General features: G+C 37.1%; 1 pseudogene; it reads right to left on the reverse strand.

Annotated features, from left to right (window-relative positions):
• The window catches only part of LOC124975280 (coiled-coil domain-containing protein 138-like), a 105,201-nt pseudogene that overhangs the window by 58,384 nt on the left and 28,151 nt on the right, over positions 1-18,666 (reverse strand).

Consider the following 18,666-nt stretch of genomic DNA (forward strand, 5'->3'; position numbering starts at 1 on the left):
AAGTCTAATTGGAAAAGACTTTTGTGTCCTACTGGTTCTCTTTCAAGTGTGCCAATTCAGTTGTTGGAAAGAGGGAAAAAATAATGAGAGTGGATGGTTGGCATATTCAAAAGAGTTTTTAGGCCCCACCCCATCTTAGGTTCCAGGGATTCAAACTGTGGTATTTCTGCATGCTAGTTTTGCACTCTCCCACAGGAGCTATCTCTTCATCTTTGCAGGGGACTGTTGTTACACCGATAGATCCCCTACTGGTCTGAATCTGTCAAATTCTCTGCAGAAATCCTCGCTCCATATGAACCCAACAAGTTCCTAAAGAGTACTTCAATCTTCCTTTTCCCAACCATCCTGCAAGGAACATATAGTGCAAATCAAGACTGAAATCTTGATGTCTGACATAGGGGAACACTTTATCCTTGTCTATTGAAGGAGGAAAAGTGTTGTAACTGATCACTGAGCAGAAAAATATATCAGTGAGCATGGAGGCCATGGGTTAGCAGGAGGAGATGGAGGCCTATGTGGGAATCAGTATATGGTCAGGTTTTTTTCTTTTTATCAAGGGAGACTTCTGGGTTCATTCCCACCTGGATCCCTAGCCATTCAAATCACATTCTGCTGATTCCTGCCTCAGTGCTGTTTTTCTTCCTGGCATTTTCCTTGGACAATTTCTAACCAGGTGATACCTGGGCAAAATGCACAAGAGAGTAGAGCAGCAGGATCTTGCATACCATTTCATTTATGGATGAGGTAGAGGAAGGTGTTTCTCTTGGGTAAAGTGCCTTTTTCTCTAGATGAGGTAATGCCTCATTAAAAGAGTCATACATTGTCTGTAAATTTACATAGGCAAAGGGAAGTGGTGATTGCTTATGGTTTCTGGTTTCCAAATACTGATATATGCTGGCAGGAAAAAAAAAATCTTCCTCACCCAATGTCCACCTGCCACTAGTTAGGTATTTCAGCTCTTTCTCTCAAGATTCAATGGAGTGAGATAAGTGGCTGAGTGTCATATCTGGGATCTCTCAGTCTTTCATCTGCAATGCTGTCCTCTCTGAAAATGAACTCAATTTTGGTTTCCACTGCTCCTGTGCTATAGAGCAATAGATGGGAGATTGTATTCTCATTGGAAGGGGTAGGCTTTGGGCATGGCGGGTGTGATGGGCACGGAGGTTCCAGGCTCCAGTAGGAGCATGAACTTTCTCTCTCCCCAGAGGCTTCCTCCAGTCCTTGGGCCACCTGGATGTTGTGTAGTGGCTTCTGTGACCTCGTGACTGCACCACCAACAGCACCTGATGTCATTGAGTGGCAGTATGATAGCGCGGTGGTGTCACAGTTACAGTTGAAACCAGAGATGCTTCTGGTACTGGCTGCTTCAGACCATGATTGAAAAGAAGCGCCAGCTCCGCGGTGATGGTTACAGGAAAGAGGAAGTTAGCGAGTGCCAGGGTTCTGATCTTTCAAGAAATGGGATTCAAACTTCTTGGCTCACTTGAAGTGTAGCTATGGGGTGTTCGGGGTGCAGCAGATCAGCTGTGAATCTTTCTGGGTCCAGATAGGACATGGCACCCAGCTTGAATGAGAGAAATCACACTATCCTCCAGACCTGCTAGGTGGCGCTGTTCTGGTTTAGCTGTACCAGGCATCTTGACAGCCTGATCACCTAGATCCTGCTGTGGGTAGTGAGCCCCCACGAGTACTGGGGGACCAGTCAAGGACTGGGGGCTGCATGAGGACACGGGGTTCACTCAGCTCAGCACAGCCCCATTGACATTTTCCTCTCCTCCACTCCTCCATGTCTGGGAACACATGGGATTTGGCCAAGTGAAGCAACTCACCTAGGTCCCTTGCAGGCACATGGCATGATGAGTGTTCACAGATCAAAGCATGGGTGTGTGCCTCACAGCTCCCTATTTTAGGTGCTCCTTGAATTAGGAAATGACACAGCCAGTCTTGTTGTTTTCCCCTCCTTTCTGAGATTGCCCTAACAGTAGACAGCTGCAACCATGGTGTGGTCTTCCAAGTGTAGTTGAGTGGCTGTAGTAATGGATCATGAGGAGGCCAGGGAGTCATTTACTAAGCATGTTGGTAGGATTATAGGAGGAAAATGCCAGGATAGAAGAGATGTTCAATGCGCACTCCACCTGCCAGGGACAACCACCTTGGATGTTGCCTTACAACTTGGTTGCACTCAGAATTTGTCCTCCCATGATTTTTCCAGAGGTCTTTCAACACACCTCCCAAAGCTAAAATACCTATCCAATCTTTGTTCACCCAAGTGTTTATTCCCTTGACTGGGTTTGTGCCTCTCTGGTACAAATTTCTCTGAGAAATTGTCAAGAAACCTGTTAGTAGCCCCTGTAAGATGCAGAGCACAAGCCAGTGGTTGAAACAAATGTCTTCTCTTGTCATGATGAACACATTTTCACAAGGCAGAATACCAAAGGTTAACATGCGTCATGGTGAAAGAGGAATAGCACTAAACTTCAAGACTAAATACTCCAAAAGGAAGAGTAAGGACCTTTTGGGGGACTGAAAAGCAGAAGTGTGTTGGTGCTGAAAACCAACTTTAATGAACACACACTACAAATGGGCTTTGTTGAAGGTCTATGTCCAATTCTAGGACATTTCTTCTGCTTCATTATACTGTACAGGTAGAGGAGATAGTCAATGCCAAATCATTGTGTGAGCAATCATCTTGACTGACCTAAATTCCCCTTGCAAGGATATCAATGCCCTTGCCAATTCCTGGCTCCTTCCTGTTGCTTTCAAGGGACTGCTGATGATCTGTATGCTGATTTTTAATTTTTTTAGTACAAGACCTCTGAGGACAGGCTTCCTTACACCATACTCCCTACTCCTTTGACCTTCAATGTAAACTACTTCACATTGAGATATGCAGCATTGAATCATGGGTCTCTAAATCAAGAGAGTTCCTCAGTATCAGAAATTTAGTCAAGACCATTGGGCTCAATAGAAAATGTGAATACCCAAAATGGGCAAATGTTGAAAATCAAAAGAGGACACTTAAAAGAACATCCAAAAGTGTGATAGATCCTAGTGAGCAAAACTAGTGTATCCTCAAGCCTTTTGAAATTTTAGCATCCTTTCTTTTTCTTGGACTGTCAATATCCACCACCAAAACACCATGAGCCTAGTGTCTCTGCTTTCCTTCTTTCAGTGAGACTTCTTTCAATTAGCACTTCTGTGTCATTCTTGATCCTGTAAGCACAATCCACTCATTCCCAGAACCATGGTGCACATGAGAACATGATATTCTTCACCCAATTTTACACTGTATCTCTTCAGAGACTCCATCCATATTAACAACAGTCTATAAAAGGTCATCATTCCTCTGGATGCTTGACCTCCTTTGATACTGGAAGACTAGATTGCAAACTCCCCCTGTTCCTCCTGAATGCTATCAGCAGGAACAAACCCATATGCACCTCTAAATCATACAATTTGTCTTTTAGTCATTTGCAACCCAATGCCAAGGAAACTGAGTTAGAAAAGCCAAGGTCAAGGAAGTCTGTCTTTGGTCCTCATCTCTTGCCTTTTAAGATGACATGGAGGTGCACATGGAAAGTGCTGTGCTGTGCAAGTCCACTTCAGTTAGTTATGATACAATGTCCTGAAGTAATAAAACATTTGTGTAGTTTTGCTAAGATGTTTCATCTTAAATTCTCCATAACAACCATTGTTACTTATATTAGGACACTCCTTCCATGTGATTTTTACATATCAGAAGATGTCCCAAATAGTTGAGAAATTTTTCCTGCTATTCTACAGTCTACTGAAAGAAAATGCCCCAGCCACTTAAAAAAAGGAAAAGAAAGGGGCTGGTACTATAGCTCAGTGGTAGAGCTTTTGTCTCACATGTTTGAGGCACTAGGTTCAATCCTCATTACCACATAAAAATAAATTAATAAACATTAAAAATAAAAAAGAAAAGAAAATTTCCCATTCATAGGTTGTGCTTTACACAAGGATGGTTGTGTGCTTTATTGTCTCCCATAGGACCGAACTTTTTAATGGTGGTCATAATTGATTGGGTTAGGTTAAGGCCTTGTTGCAGAGTCAGCCATTTTGTAGACCTGCAAATGACCTAGGTGATTTGATGATGCCAAAATGGGAGGCTGGTGATCATATCTCAGAAACTTCATATAAGGATCCAAGAGTATCAGTCAGTAATTACTAGGAAGAGGGGAGTAGAAGCTAAGAAGGACTCAGGTATTAAATGGCATTGTCACAAGTTGGAGGAATTGAGACAGAAGTGATGGGGTACTTCCTACTCATCAGGGCTGATGATGCAATCCAGTTTTTATTGTTGTCCAAGATCTTAGAAATCTCCAGTCTCTGATGCCTAACTGCAGCTTTACTGGGTGATACTTGGGAGTCATTCACTAAGATTTCACTTGCATTTTTATCTCTTTCTGTCTTATGTGTTTCTTTTCCTGTCCCTTTCCTGAACAAGGGCCTGTTTCTTGTGACTAATAATGTCCAATCTCCTCTAGGACCTTCTAATTTCTGTATCTATACTGCTAACTCATCTCTCACACACATGCTTCATTTTTATCACCAGTTGTTTGCTGAGTATAGTCACTGAAATGACTTACTCTCATCTCTCCTTTAACATATTCTAAAGAGAACTAATGATCTTTTTTTCTTAATGTTTTGGTGCTGGGGTTCTAACCCAGAACCTTGTGTGTGCTAATGAGCAATATTCCCAACCACAGAACTAATGATTTTTTACCTAAAATTCATAAACATTCCCTATTTTAGTTTTGTTTGTTTTTGTTCTTGTTGATTTTGAACTGGGCATTGAACTCAGGGGCACTTAACCACTGTATTTTATTTAGAAACAGGAACTTGCTGAGTTCTTATGGCATCACTAAGTTGCTGAGGCTGGTTTTGAATTTCCAATCCTCCTGTCTTACCTCCCAAGCCACTGGGATTGCAGGCATGTACCACTGTTTCTGGCTCCTATTTTAGTTATTAATGTCACCATCCTCCCTTTTATTCAAATTAAAATTTTTAATATTATTTTTCACTCTCCATTCTCTTTGACACTTTTTTCAAGAAAGATTTAAAGAGGTAGAATAAAATTTGTCTATAAAATACATAGTGCTGAAATTATTATTTTTTTTGGTACCTCATAATAACTTGTTTAGTGGTTGGCATATAGTGATGGGTTCTTAAGAGTATTTGAATTGAATTTTAATGAGAATGAAGAAATATGCTAGAAAACAAACTAAGTTGAAACTGATTTTGGAGAATATTAACATTACTGTGCTTAATTTTGTAGCTAAAAAATAAACACTGGAAATAAAAGAATAATAGAACAAAGTTGCTAGATTTTTTATATTTGCCTTGTTTAGAATAAATATACATAAATATATATTTAGCAATTACACAAGCAAAGTATACATTAATTATAAACTCTTTAAGGAACAAAAGTTTTATTACAGCACCACCTGCTGCATTTAATACAAACTGCTTCACTTATTAATATATCATCTGACATTTAAATAGGCTGAATGCTATGTGGATTTTTCTTAAAATTTATAAGTTGAATAAATTGTTCTTTGGGAGTTTTAATGAGTAAAAAATAGTGCTTGACTACTTTTTTCAAGAATGAACTTAGAGATAAATTATGTTTTTATTTGAATTTATTCAGTAGTGAAGGTGTTTCTAAAAACAAGACCAATTTATCTTCCTAAAGAATATTTTAAAAATATTAATTTTAACTGTCAAAACATTTATTTTTCTAAATTTGTTATATTATCAAATCTTTTAACAAAGTCCTGTCATTGAAATGTTACCTTTTTATTCTTTACCAAAAATCAATCTGTTGATCTTAATCAGTGTAAGATAAAGTTTTCCTTTATTTAGTCTATATGACAGCTATAAAAAGCAATTAGAAACTCTGCTACAATTGCCATCTACAGATGAGCTCCACTGCCTGGCTCTGAGTCTAGGCTAACTCTATGCTCTTAACACGGTGCAGAGGAAATGATGTTGTGTTCTCAGGATCCTAGCCTCAAGAGCTCTTGCATTGCCAACTGTTCTGCCACATGTGAATAGGCCACATGGGACAAAGGCCAACCAAGAACAGGGAGCCCAACCAGAAAAACCTGTCAGTTGAGTCCATCCCAAATTACCAATTCAAAAAATTTTGAGCTAGTAAATAAAAGGTTTTTGTAAGTCCCATAAGTGCTTGGTTGTTTATATAACCATAGATAGCTAATGTGAGCTAATATACCTTAATTTAACTGTTAAAAGTTAAATAATATAAACAGTAAAGAAATCTATTGATACTGATAATAGATAGCTACTATTAAGTTAGAATTTAATATAGCTGCATGTGGAGGGACATGCCTATGTTTCCAGTGACTCAGGAGGTTGAAGTAGGAGAATTGTAAATTCAAAGTCAGTCAGGGAAACTTAATAAAACTTGTCTCAAAATTTAAAAAAAATTGTTTATTGCTTCAGTTCTATAAGTTTTTGCTTCATGTTATTGGCCATAAAGGATTATGTTGTTTTCTTGATGATAAGACCAGTTAATCGCTATGAGATGACCCTCATCTCTAATTATAGTCTTCACTCTGAAAGTTACTTGGTCATCCCATCAGAAAACCTTATTAATCTTTAATTAAGGTGTTTATTGTCTCCTTTTTTTGCATTTTAATTATGCCTCTTTCCTTTTATTGGCTCTTGTTTTAAATGTATATTTAAAAAATAGATGTTGATGAACCTTTATTTTATTCATTTATTTATATGTGGTGCTGAGAATTGAACCCAGTGCCTCACATATACTAGGCAAGTGCTCTACCACTGAGCCACAACCCCAGCCCCAGTTACAGTCCTAGCCCCTCATTGGCCCATTTATTGGTTGTTTTAGGCTTTATACATAAGCATCCTTGAATTCAGTTTTATCTTCTCTTTACCAATTGTCATACTTCATGGCACTTTAAAGATGATCAGAATGTCCAATATTGTACAGAACAAAAATGGTGACAAGGAGCACATAATTACCTTCTGTTATTTTCCCATTTTAAATAAATATTCCTTACTGTATTTTTGCCTTTTTACAGAGTTATCAAGAATGAACATGATAGTTTTCAAACTATGCTATACATTGATATATGATTTTGAACTTTTCTGAATTAAATTATTAATGGTTAAATTTTTTCTTGTGCTAATGTGGCTCTAAATTTCTGATATCAACCTTATTGGATCTCTGATGAATATGTACATTTTTAAACGTGTGACTATTTTCTGATAAAACGTTATTCATCTATGTGTTCATGTAAACATGTAAGTTATTAAAATAGAACTGCAGTAAACTTTACTTTGGGTTAATTGTGCCTTTCTTTTCTTTTACTTTTTTTTAATACTAGGGATTGTACTCAGGACACTTTACCACTGAGTATGCCCATGCCTTTTGAATTTTGAGACAGGGTTTTGCTAAGTTACTGAGGGCCTTGTTAAGTTGCTGACGCTGCCTCGAATTTGTGATCCTCTTGCCTCAGCCTCCTGAGTTGCTGGGATTACAGGCATGAGCCACCATGCCTGGCTCATAAATGATCTTTCAAACAGTTACCAGTCTATTATAATTTTGAGAACTGAAACCAAGGAAAAGCACTAAGAAGTCAGAGTTATGACTTTTTGTTTTTTCATTAGTTCACTTACCACTGGGATTAATGACACAGAACATATTTCAGATAAAGTAGCCAAATTAAATTATTGTCATTGCCCATTTAAAGAAACCACCATTCTGAGTCATATAATTTAGCAAACACAATAGATATAAAACTGATATTTATTGCTTGACTACACTGGCATGACTCACTTTAACAAACATTCTTATATTTAATGATTCAGAATGACAACTGGTTACAGGTAATAATTTAAAGTATATCAATTAAGTTGACATTATATATAATTAAGCTGCACACCTACAAAGCCCAGCAACTGAGGAGGTTGCGACAGGAGGATCATAAATTTGAGGCCAAGTCAGCAACTTAGTGAGACACTGTCTTAAAATAGAAAATAAAAAGTGTTGGGATAGAACACACCTGGGTTCTATCCCTAGTACTGGAGGGAAAAAAAACTATGGTCATCTTTGGTTGAAGCATTTTCTTCTTTCTCTGTCTTTTGCCCCCTCCCTCCCTTCATTTCTTCTTTCCTTTGCAATGCTGGGGATTGAGCCCAGATCTTGTGCATGTAGCATTGTTTTTGATTGATTCATCTCTCTATATATAACAATAAATTCATTTTTATATACCAAGCACCATGCTAGGTGTGGATGGATAAACAAAAAGATTTTATCCTCAGTAAGCTAATTAGTGCAGGATTGATAAGCTTTTTTAGGATAGAGCCAGGTAATAATTTTATAAATTTTAGAGGCTACACAGTCTCTTTTCCCATCTACTCAGCTCTGCTGTTCAAAGGCAAAAAGAGTCATAGCTAAGACAAAACAAACAAGCATGGCTGTGTGAGAAAATTTTATTAACAAAACAGATGGTGGACCTGATATGCTCTATAAGCTATAGTTTGCCAACTTGGTTGTCTATCAGAAAATAAAATACTAACTAGCAATTCCAATTTATATGAGAAAAAAGCCAACAATTGTAAGTGAAGGATACTATTAGAACATGATCTAAGAGAATCAACACAGGCTTCTGTGAAGAAGCAACAATACAAAAGACTTCATTCTCTCAAATTCAGCAAATAAAAGTTGATTTTAAATAATGTGCCACCATTATGAAATAAGCCAAAATCCCATGCTGAAAATTTAAAACATATTTGAAAATAGAATAATTGCTTTATTATATGGTTATCTCTCCTAGTTACTAAAAATTATTCCATAAGCATACTTGAAAGCTTACCTTGAGTGACTGTTTTGAGAACAATTAAGATTGACAAAAATCTCAATGGCAAATTGGAGTTCATGAAGAAAGCATTTGTCTTTGGTTTATTTTTCCACAGAATGTTCTGAAGAATTATCCTGAATTCCTTTAATTACCACTCCTTTAAATATATCCTCACCCAGTCTTCTCAATCTTGATGTCATAGTTCAATGCTGTTGAACATATGTATAATCTTAGTGTATTTGCTCATGTTCAGAAAACATTTATTTTAAATACTGCAATCAAATAAATAAACTAAATAAATTTCTTGTTAATTAAAAATGAAACTATAAAGTATGCAAGACTTGAAGTTTACAATCAACTGAAAAGAAATTTAGGTATGTGTAATTTTCTAAAACATGTAAAAACAAAAGATCACACTATATTTCTGGAACAGAGTATCACCAAAGGAAGAGAGGTGGACTGCCTGTTCTCTGTTTACCATTGCTCCACCATCATTGACTACCAGTTTTTCAGGTGTATCTTACTGTATTTGGTTAGGAAATGACCATCTATAATGTCACTGTTTTCAGTTTAATTTGACAACAGTTTAATCTGACAATAAATGTCCTCAGTGACTCTGAACACTAAACAATTTCAAAAGAATAAAACACTAGGTTAGAATCATAGAAAATTCACATGGAGAACAAACTGAAACAAGAAAAGGCAAAATGGGAATAATGGCATGGAAAAAATTATCTGTTAATAAAAGAATCTAGTGGTATTCCATATATTCATCAAGAATCAAATGAAAAAAAAGCCATTTCATAGTGCTGCAGAGAGTATTCTTTGCTAATCCAGACTTAGAAACAACTTAAAATTTTCTCTGTTATTATTCTAATTCTTCAATCCCATGTCACTGAGTTTTTAATAGTTACCTGCCTCTGAATGTGGATTTGTGAACAATTCCTGACTCAAAATTGATCCTGTAATGCATATAATGAGCTTCAACTTTTAAATTACAAACAGATATACTGAGATTTTGTGAATATCAAATGCCAAATGACTGGGTGGCACAAGCATTGTAAACTAATTCAAATACATTTCTAATGATAGTATAATATCACTAGTAAAAAGTAAAGCATGAGATTTAAAATCTCAATTTAAAATTAAATATTTCAAGATTAGTATAGTTAAAAATGTTAAAATGACAAGATTAAGAATTCCACATATTTTTGTTGAAAAAATTTCTAATGCTTTATATGACTTTTATAATAGGAAAATAAATTGTTCTTTACTTTTCAAATAAGTGTTTGAACACTCTTTCTCTTTAATTGAAAAAAAGTAAAAAAATGACAAAATTTTTATCTTTTTAAATTATTGTTGAGGCTTCACCAATATCTGCAACCAATATTGACCAAATATGTATGCTCACCACACTAAAAATAAGGAAAGTCTCAAAACCAAATGAAGGGAGGTTTTCAAGATGGTGGACTAGAGGGCGGCTGCATTTCATGTTGCTCCAGGACACAGGATTCAAAAGAGGAGATAGTGAGAGACTTGGGACCAACTCAAAGCCGCCAGGTGAGTCTCTCCTGTTGGGGAGATGTCCCAGATGGGGCGGTAGCCCCAGAACACAGGGAACATTGTGAAGTGGAGTTTCCCGGCGAGAAGCCCCTACCCCCACTGGAGCGGTAAACACGGACCACTGGGAACATCATACAGGTGGCTGCTCAGCACAGCGCTTAGACTCGAAGCAACCACTGGGGCTCCAGGCGGCTGCCTGAGAAGAAGCTGCATGGTGAACTGTTTGGACTCAGAGTGATCATTTCTGAACACCGGGGGGGTTGCCCGAAGGAAGAGGAGAAGTGCAGCGGGTCGCTTAGTCTAGGAGTGACTGCACCAGAGCTACAGGCAGTTGCAAGAGGAAGAGCAGTGTGGCAAGATGTTTAGACTCAGAACAACCACTTCTGAACACCAGGGGGTTGCCTGGAGAAAGAGGAGAAGCACGGCGGGTCACTTGGTCTAGGAGTGACTGCATCAGCACCACAGGCAGTTGCCAGAGGAGGAGACGAGTGGTGAGTTGTTGGGACTCAAAGCGACCGCTCCTGAACACTGGTGGCCTGCCTGGAGGAGGAGCGTGGTGGGTCCCTTGGTCTCTGAGTGACCACTCCTGAACACTCGGGGGGCTACCCCAAGGAGGAGGAGGACAGGGTGGGTCACTGGGACTCGAAGTGACTGCCTAGGTCTACGAGCAGTTGGCAGGAGGAGGAGATGCAAAGTGAGTTGCTTGGACTCCTAGTGACTGCTTTGGAACACTGGGCTGCTGTCCGGAGGAGGAGGTGTGTGGTGAGTCTCTGGGTCTTGGAGCTAATGTATGGGGCTCCAGGTGGTGGCTCAGAGGAGGGGCTGCATAGCAAGGTGATTAGGTACAAGCAGGGTCCCAGGACTTAGGTGACTTCTTGCTGGAAGAGCCACACAAAGACATGCCTAGGGGTGGAGCGAAGGTTCCAGGCCTGCAGGCAGATTCTCTGAGGAGAGGCAGCCTAAAGAGGCTCTTCTGCAAAGGGTGAGGCTCCCAGGCCCAGGAGGTAGATCCAGGCTGCTGGAAACATTGCAGAGGAAGACAGCCCAGACCAGGCAGTAGTTGTAGATTGAGGGGAACCTCTAGGAGGGGAACTGACCAGCGAGACCTCCCCACCGTGTGAGTCTTCACCACTGGGTGAGGTTTTCCCACAAGGTTGTTAAAACCAGAGACACAGGCACAAACAGGCCTTGCCTCAGCCCACAGTCTAGTTCCCCTTTGGATGACCATTGGACAACAAGTGGAGGCACATCTGCCCACTATCAGGGAATATACCCTACCTGAGGGTCACCAACTGTACAGAGGCAGCTTCCTTATGGAGCACCGCATTATCAACTTCTTCCAAGACTACAGGCTACTGAAGGATAAGACGGGATATACTAGCAATCTTCAGGGACATTATAAGTCAATAGAGGAAATCTGCAATATCTTAATGACCCACTGATTCCTGAACAATATGAGAAAACAAGGGAAGAAAATGCCCCAAACAAATCTAGATGGTACATCAATAGAATCCAATAACAGAATGGCAAAAGAAATACAGAAAGGGAGTTCAGAATGTACATGATTAAAATGATCAGGGAAGCAAATGATGAGATGAAAGAGCAAATGTAGGAATTGAATGATGAGATGAAAGAGCAAATGCAGGCATTGAATGATAGCACCAATTGACAGTTAAAAGAGCAAATACAGGAAGCAAAAGATCATTTCAATAAACAGTTAGAGATATTAAAAAGAAAACAAAACAGAAATCCTTGAAATGAAGGAAACAATAAACCAAATTAAGAACTCCATTGAAAGCATAAACAATAGGATGGAACACCTGGAAGACAGAACCTCAGATATTGAAGACAAAATATTTAACTTTGAAAACAAAGTTGAACAAACAGAGAAGATGGTAAGAAATCATAACAGAATCTCCAAGAACTGTGGTATATCATGAAAAGGCCAAATTTGAGAATTATTGGGATTGAGAAAGGCTTAGAGAAACAAACCAAAGGAATGAACAATCTATTCAATGAAATAATATCAGAAAATTTCCCAAATCTGAAGAATGAAATGGAAAATCAAGTTCAAGAGGCTTATAGGACTCCAAATACACAAAATTACAACAGAGCCACACCGGGCACATTATAATCAAAATACCTAACATACAAAATAAAGGAAGAATTTTAAGGAATGTGAGAGAAAAGAACCAAATTACATTCAGGGTGAAACCAACACGGATATCAGCAGATTTTTCAATCCAGACCCTAAAAGCTAGAAGGCCCTGGAAAAATATTTTTCAAGCTCTGAAAGAAAATGGATGCCAACCCAAGACTCTTACACCCAGCAAAACTTACCTTCAAATTTGAAGATGAAATAAAATCATTCCATGATATACAAAAGCTAAAAGAATTTACAAAAAGAAAGCCAGCGTTACAGAATATACTCAGAAAAATATTCCATGAGGAAGAGATAAAAAACAAAGAAACAAATCAGCAAAGGGAGGAATTATCCTAAAGGAACTGTCAAATAACGGATTAACCAAGTTGTGCCAAAAAAAATAATAAATAAAATTTAAAAAAATGAACCAAATGACCGGGAATACAAATCATATCTCAATATTAACCCTGAAGGTTAATGGCCTGAATTCATCAATCAAAAGACATAGATGGCATATTGGGATAAAAGGAGAGATCCAATAATATGTTGCCTGCAAGAGACTCACCTCACAGAGAGAGATACCCATAGAGTAATGATGAAAGGATGGGGAAAACGTACCATGCACATGGACTCAGCAAAAAAGCTGGAGTATCCATCCTCATTTCAGACAATGTGGACTTCAAGCCAAAGTTAGTCAGAAGGGATAAAGAAGGACATTTCATACTGCTTAAGGGAAGCATAAATCAGCAAGATATAACAATCATAAACATCTATGCCCCAAACAGTGGCTCATCCATGTATGTCAAACAAATCCTTCACACTTTTAGAAACCAAATAGACCATAACACAATAATACTAGGTGATTTTAACACGCCTCTCTCACCACTGGATAGATCTTCCAAACCAAAATTGAACAAATAAACCATAGATCTCAATAATACAATCACTAATTTAGACTTGACAGACATTTATAGAATATACCATCCAACCAAGAGCGAATACATTTTCTTCTCTGCAGCACATGGATCCTTCTCTAAAATAGACCATATATTATGCCACAAAGCTAATGTTAGCAAATACAAGAAGATAGAGACAATACCTTGTATTCTATCAGATCATAATGGATTGAAGTTAGAAATAAATGAAAGAGTGAAAAACAGAAACTACTCCAACACCTGGAGATTTAACAATATGCTATTATATGATGAATGGATAGCAGAAGATATGAGGAAGGAAATTAAAAAATTCTTAGAGGTAAATGAGAACAAAGAAATATCATATCAAAATCTCTGGGACACTATGAAAGCAGTACTTAGATGAAAATTTATTTCATGGAGTGCATTTAATAAAAGAAGTAAAACTCAACAAATAAATAATCTAACCCTACAGCTCAAAGCCCTAGAAAAAGAAGAACAGACCAACACCAAAAGTAGTAGAAGACAGGAAATAGTTAAACTCAGAGCTGAAATCAATGAAATTGAAACAAAAGAAATAATACAGAAAATTGACAGAATAAATAGTTGGTTCTTCGAAAAAATAAAGAAAATTGATAAACCTTTAGCCACACTAACAAAGAGAAGATGAGAGAAAACCCAAATCACTAAAATTTGGAATGAACAAGAAAATATGACAACAGACATGACTGAAATACAAAACATAATTAGAAGTTATTTTGAAAATCTGTACTCCAACAAAATAGAAAATTTTGAAGACATCAACAGGTTTTTAGAGACATAAGAATTGCGTGAACTGAAGGAGGAGGACATACACAATTTAAATAAACCAAATTCAAGTAATGAAATAGAAGAAGTCATCAAAAGCCTACCAACAAAGAAAAGTCCAGGACCAGATGGGTTCTCAGCTGAGTTCTACACAACCTTTAAGAAGAACTTATTCTAATACTTCTCAAAGTATTCCATAAAATAGAAGAGGAGGGAACACTCCCAAACTCATTCTATGATGCCAATATCACCCTGATACCTAAACCAGACACAGCCACATCGAGGAAAGAAAATTTTAGACCAATATCCTTAATAAACATCGACGCAAAAATTCTCAACATGATTTTAGCGAATCGCATAAAAAACATATTAAAAAGATAGTGCACCATGATCAAGTGGGTTTCATACCAGGGATGTAAGGTTGGATCAACATCAGGAAATCAATAAATGTAATTCACCATATCAATAGATTTAACATCAAGAATCACATGATTATTTCAATAGATGCAGAAAAAGTATTTGATAAAATACAGCACCCCTTCATGCTCAGAACACTAGAAAAAATAGGGATTTTGGGAACATTCCTTAACATTTTAAAGGCCATCTATGCTATGCCCATGGCTAATATCATTCTAAATGGTGAAAAACTGAAAGCATTCCCCCTTAAAACTGGAACAAGGCAGGAATGCCCTCTTTCACCACTTCTTTTCAATATCACCCTTGAATCTCTAGCCAGAGCAATTAGACAGACCAAAGATATTAAAGGGATATGAATAGGAAAAGAAGAACTCAAACTATCACTATTAGCTGATGATATGATTATATACTTAGAGGAACCAGGAAATTCCACCAGAAAACTTTTAGATATCAAAAGTTAATTCAGTGAAGTAGTGGGATATAAGATCAATGCACATAAATCTAAGGCATTTTTATACATAAGTGATGAATCTTCAGAAAGAGAATTTAGGAAAACTACCCCATTCACAATAGCCTCGAAAAAAATAAAATACTTGGGAATCAATCACACAAAGAGGTGAAAGTCCTCTACAATGAGAACTACAGAACACTAAAGAAAGAAATTAAAGAAAACCTCAGAAGATGGAAAGATCTCCCATGTTCTTGGATAGGAAGAATTAATATTGTCAAAATGGCCATACTACCAAAAGTGTTATACAGATTCAATGAAATTCCAATTAAAATCCCAATGATGTACCTTACAGAAATAGAGCAAGAAATTATGAAATTCATCTGGAAGAATAAGAAACCCAGAATAGCTAAAGCAATCCTTGGCAGAAAAAGTGAAGCTGGGGTATTGCAATACTAGATCTTAAACTCTACTACAAAGCAATAGTAACAAAAACGGCATGGTATTGGTACCAAAATAGACAGGTGGATCAATGGTACAGAATAGAGGACACGGACATAAACCCAAATAAATATAATTTTCTCATACTAGACTAAGGTGCCAAAAATATGCAATGGAGGAAAGATAGCCTTTTCAACAAATTGTGCTGGGAAAATTGGAAATCCATATGCAACAGAATGAAACTAAACCCATATCTCTCACCATGCATGCAACTAAACTCAAAATGGATTAAGGACCTTGGAATCAGACCAGAGACCCTGCATCTTATAGAAAAAAAAGTAGGTCCAGAGCTTCAACACGTCGGGTTAGGACCAGACTTCCTCAACAGGACTCCCATAGAAGAAGAAATAAAAGAAAGAATCAACAACTGGGATAGATTGTTACTAAGAAGCTTTCTCTCAGCAAAGGAAACTATCAGCAATGCAAAGAAAGAGCCTACAGAGTGGGAGAAAATCTTTGCCAATCATACTTCAGATTGAGCACTAATCTCCAGAATCTATAAAGAACTCAAAAAAACTCTACCCCAAGAGTGCAAATAATCCAATTGACAATTGGGCTAAGGAAATGAATAGACACTTCACAGAAGAAGATCTGCAAATAATCAACAAACATATGGAAAAATGTTCAACATCTCTAGTAATAAGAGAAATGCGAATCAAAACCACCCTAAGATTCCATCTCACCCTAATTAAAATGGCGATTATCAAGAATACATCAACAGCAGGTGTTGGCGAGGATGTGGGGAGAAAGGTACACTCATACATTACTGGTGGGACTGCAAATTAGTGCAGCCACTCTGGAAAGCAGTGTGGAGACTCCTTTGAAAACTTGGAATGGAACCACCATTTGACCCAGCTATCCCACTCCTTGGCCTATACCCAAAGGTCTTAAAATCAGCATATTACAGAGATACAGCCACATCAATGTTCATAGCTGCTCCGTTCACAATATCCAGTTTGTGGAACCAACCTAGATGTCTTTCAATTCATGAATGGATAAAGAAACTGTGGTATATATAAAGAATGGAATATTATTCAGCCATAAAGAATGATAAACTTATGGCATTTGCAGGCAAATGGATGAAATTGGAGAATATCATGCTAAGTGAGATAAGCCAATCTCAAAAAACCAAAGGACGAATGATATTGCTAATAAGTGTTTGATGACACATAATGGGGGGTGGCAAGGGTTAGTGTTAGTGTTAGAGTTAGGGTTAGGCAGGGGGGCAAGAGTGGAGGAAGGAAGGACTGTATAGAGTTAAAAGAGGGGTGCGAGGTGTGGGGGGGAAGGGAAAATATAACAGAATGAATCAATTAGCATTACCCTATGTAAATTCATGATTACACAAATGGTATGCCTTTAAGTCATGTACAAATGGAGAAAGAAATGTATCCCATTTTTTTCCAATAAAAAAAAATGAAAAAGCAGAATCAATACCTGCCAATACCAATATATAACAAATATTACAATTATCCAACACAGAATTTAACACAGCTCTGTTAAATTGAACATTTATAAACACTTTTATAAAATCTCATTGAAGAACTGAAACGTCTTACCAAAAAAATATAGAAAAAAAACCAAGTGGAAATGTTAGAACTAGAAATAAAATAAACACAATAAAAGTTTAGTGAATAGCCTGGGTAACAGAATGGAGGGGATAGAGAAAGAATTAATTAACTAGAATGGAAAGAAACAGAGAACAGTTAATCTGAACAACCAAACTAAATTGAAAAACAAACCAATAGTATTTTGAGGAATTTAGAGTATAACAAGAAATTTAATAGTCATATCATAGAGTCCTCAAAGGAAATCAAAATCAGGTATCTAAAATAATGCTTGAGAAACAATGGCTAAAAACTTACCAGACATGGCAAAAAATACACGAAGAGATTAAAGAAGTTTAACAAGTCCCAAACAGGGTAAATTCAAAGAGATCAGCACTAAGACCTATCATTGTCAAACTTATGAAAACTAGCAAAAAAAAAAAAAGGAGAAAGAGAAATGATACTCTATATTTCAACTACGAGGAAAATAATTGAAATGACAATAGATTTCTTATCAGAAACCATGGATGTGAGAAGGAACTGGCACATTCCTAAAAAGCCAATGATTGTAGAAAAAAAAAAAAAAGTCCTCTCACCTGAAATCCAATTCCCAGTGCAAATATCCTTCAGAAATGAAAGAAAAATCAGGATGTCAAAATGAAGAAAACAGGAAGATCTGTCATCAGCATATCTACTCTAAAAAAATAAAGTTCTTTTAAACAGAAAGGAAAGGCTAAAAGAACATCAGGAAGAAGAACACACACAAAATCAAAAATATACAGTAGACTTTTATTCTCTTCTTGAGTTTATAAGCTGTTTGATGGGTGAAGCAAAATCAATAACATTATCTCATGCAGTTCTTTTTTTAAATTTTTTTTTTTTATCAGGCCAGGGGTACTTAACCACCTATCCACATTCCCAGGTCTTTCTTTTATATTTTGTTAGAGACAGGAATTTACGAAGTTGCTTAGAGCCTCACTAAGTTGCTGAGGTTGTGTTTGAACTTAAGATCCTTCTTTCTCATTCTTTCAAGTCCATTCTGGGATTACAGACATAGGCCACTGTGTCCAGCTACAGAAGAAATGTTTAGCATGATTATATTATAAATGAGGGAGGTTAAGCAATGTCATATCACTCTATTTTACTCAAAACTCATAAAATGGTGGTACCGGTTAGACTAATAATTGATTAATATATAATATAATACCAAAAACTACTAAAAAAGCTAAACAAAGAGATATACCTCTTGGGGGCTGGGGACTTATTTCAATTGATATAGTGTTTGCCTCACATGCACAAGGCCCTATGTTCAATCCCCAGCACCACAAAAAGAGAGAGAGAGATATCCAAAGGCTATAGATAAACAGATAAATGAAAATGGGGGAATTCTAAAAAATGTTCAAGTGACCCACAAGACAGAAGGAAAAAGAAACCAAAAAAAAAAAAAGAAATAAGG

This window comes from Sciurus carolinensis, unplaced genomic scaffold (genome assembly GCF_902686445.1).
Source record: "Sciurus carolinensis unplaced genomic scaffold, mSciCar1.2, whole genome shotgun sequence".
NCBI lineage: Eukaryota > Metazoa > Chordata > Mammalia > Rodentia > Sciuridae > Sciurus > Sciurus carolinensis.